Consider the following 2,769-nt stretch of genomic DNA (forward strand, 5'->3'; position numbering starts at 1 on the left):
TACCTCGTCATGTCCAGTAACCCATTCAGTGACTAACTCTCTTATAGGACAGTACTAATCAAGCAAACTGCAACCAGCAGACCTCTGGAGCATTTTCTGTTACTCTTCTAACTTGAGTCTTGTAGATGATGGACAGGCTTTGGGAAGATTGGAAATGAGTTACTTGCTGCCGAATTCTTAGCATCTGACCTGATCTTGTAGCTGTAATACAAATGTAGACTCAAAGATTGGGTAAAGTACTCACAGCTGGTTCAGTTAACTTTCTGGACCTGAGGATGTTTACAGTGAGGCATTTAGTGATGGTAATAGCATTGAGCATCAAGAAGACGTGGTTTTCTCTTGCTGGAGATGGTTATTTCCTGGCATTTGTGCAGCAGAAATTATCAGCTTAAGACTGAATATTGTCTACACTTTGCTGCATGGTTTTTATCTTCTTAACTCTTGCATAGATGTGGGCTTGGCCAGTATTTATTGACCATTCCTAATTGTCCACAACTAAGTAGATTGCTAGAGAATAGTTAAGAGTCCAACATATTGCTGTGGCCTGGAGTCACATGTAGTCCAGACCAGGTTAAAATGGCTATTTCCTTTCCTAAAGAAAATGAGTGAATCAGATGGGCTTGTACAACGATGTCTCAATGATTTTCACTAGACTAGCTTTTCAATTCTTGATTTTAAGAGATTCAAATTTAACATTTGGGCACGATGGGATTTTAATCCATGTCTTCAGAATATCAGCCTGGGCCTCTGGATTACTAATTCACTTACATTACCATGGTCCACCATCTTACCAAATGTGGGTTTCAAAATTCTAATAACTGAGACTTCAAAATCTAAGAAGTTGTGAGTGGTCCTGAGCACTCTGCAATATATTTTACGGTCCCATTAATGCAGGGCTTTTGAAGCTGGTGGGTCACAAGCCCCAGTGAGGCTCCCAGCTAAAATTTGGAGACACAGGCACTAATGCAGCAGTATCTGCTGTGGAGCTCTGTCCATGTGCTAACAGTTGTCAGTCCCCTTTAAATCAGAGGTTTTAAAAAATGCTGGGTGTGGCCAAACTGCAGATTTTCTTTAGAGCTAGATTTAGTCAGGAAAGTGGGTGATTTTAACTTACAAACGCTGTTAATGAAACAGCTTTCTCTCGTTGCTGTCACATGTGTCATACCCCTCTCTTCTAATATCTATCCCAAACTCCAACCCAAATCACCAATCTCTAGTCTTTTAAACAGAAAAATAAAAGTTTTCCCAACTCTTAAACTGAAAGAAAGTTCCAGTGAGACTCTGCAGGGGTCAGAACAAAGAAAACACATCAACAAACAAAACCTGGCTTTCCTTGACACTGTCCCCCCCACCACGCTTGGGGTAGGGGAAATTAGGAGTCGAAATGTGGAATAAACATTTCTTGACTCAGTCAAACAAAAAGGAAACTAAAAATCAAACTCTCTCACTCCTGTCCCCATTGTATGCTTCCATAACTGGGATAACAATGGTCTAAAAGTCAGAGGAAAAATTCCTCTACTCGTTGCAAATAAAAATAAAAATTCCCCTTACACCGACCTCATCAAGCACTTCTGGGACAGAGACAACATGGGATAAAAATAAAAGCCCCCTTGGTTCTTTCAAGGGGTCCAAAATAAAACAGGCCTCTTCCTGGGACACCATACACCAGTCTGTGCCACCACCCATTTCCCCTCCCCTCCCCACCCAATACCACACACACACACACACACACACACAGAGCTCTGTAATCTAGGCAAACCTCATGCACCAGGATGGGATCACAACGAGAAACATTTTAGAAAGCACTGCTTCAAGGAGTGCTGCTGAGGAACCCTCCTGCTGAATGCCCTATTCCTGCTCTGATTTTTTTTTATTTCTTATGCAGCTGAATGAATTTTCAAGTGTAAGGTTAGGAGATAGTATTAGCTACCTCCTTGCAGAAGAGTTTGCTAGTGCTGTTGGGAGGAGTTTTAAACTAATTCAGCCGGGATAGGAGTTACTGTGCAACACTGATTACTTAAAAAAGGCATCGAGGCAGAGCAAGCTCAGCTATGTGGTTACTCAAGGGAGTAGGGTGAGAATCAATGGCATCTACATTAATGCCAGGAGTATTGCAGTCAGACAGATGAGTTAAGGGTATGGATTGACACATGGATCTGTAATGTTGTTGCCATCACAGAGGTGTGGTTGAGGGAGGGACAAGACTAGTAATTTAACATTCTGGGATATAGGTTCTTCAGGCAGGGCAGGGAGAGTGCAAAAGTGAAGATGGTGTCACATTATGAGTTGGGGAATCAGTTACTGCAGTTAGGAGGGATGATATCTTGGAAGGGTCATCAAATGTGACTTTGTGGGTAGAATTTAGGAATAAAAAGGCAACAGTCACATTGTTAGCAGTGTATTAAAGGCCCCCAAATGGTCAGTAGGCATTTGATGAGGAAAGAAGAGCAGATATGTTCTCAGACAACAAGGTGCAAGGCTGGATGAACACAGCAGGCCAAGCAGCATCATAGGAGCAGAGAGGCTGACGTTTCGGGCCTAGACCCTTCATCAGAAAAGGGGGAGGGGAAGGGGGTTTTGAAATAAATAGGGAGAGAGTGGGAGGCGGATAGAAGAGGGATGGAGGAGAGGATAGGTGGAGAAGAAACAAACAGGTCGAAGAGGCGGGGATGGGGCCAGGAAAGGTGAGTGTAGGTAGGGAGTTAGGAAGGGGATAGGTCAGTCCAGGGAGGACGGACAGGTCAAGGGGGCGGGATGAGGTTGGTCGGT

General features: G+C 43.4%; 1 protein-coding gene across 1 annotated transcript in view; it reads left to right on the plus strand.

Moving 5' to 3' along the window:
- agmo (alkylglycerol monooxygenase) overlaps positions 1 to 2,769 on the plus strand; it is a 343,652-nt gene that overhangs the window by 187,626 nt on the left and 153,257 nt on the right. The window lies entirely within an intron of this gene.

Source organism: Rhincodon typus, chromosome 2 (assembly GCF_021869965.1).
Source record: "Rhincodon typus isolate 14 chromosome 2, sRhiTyp1.1, whole genome shotgun sequence".
Lineage (NCBI taxonomy): Eukaryota > Metazoa > Chordata > Chondrichthyes > Orectolobiformes > Rhincodontidae > Rhincodon > Rhincodon typus.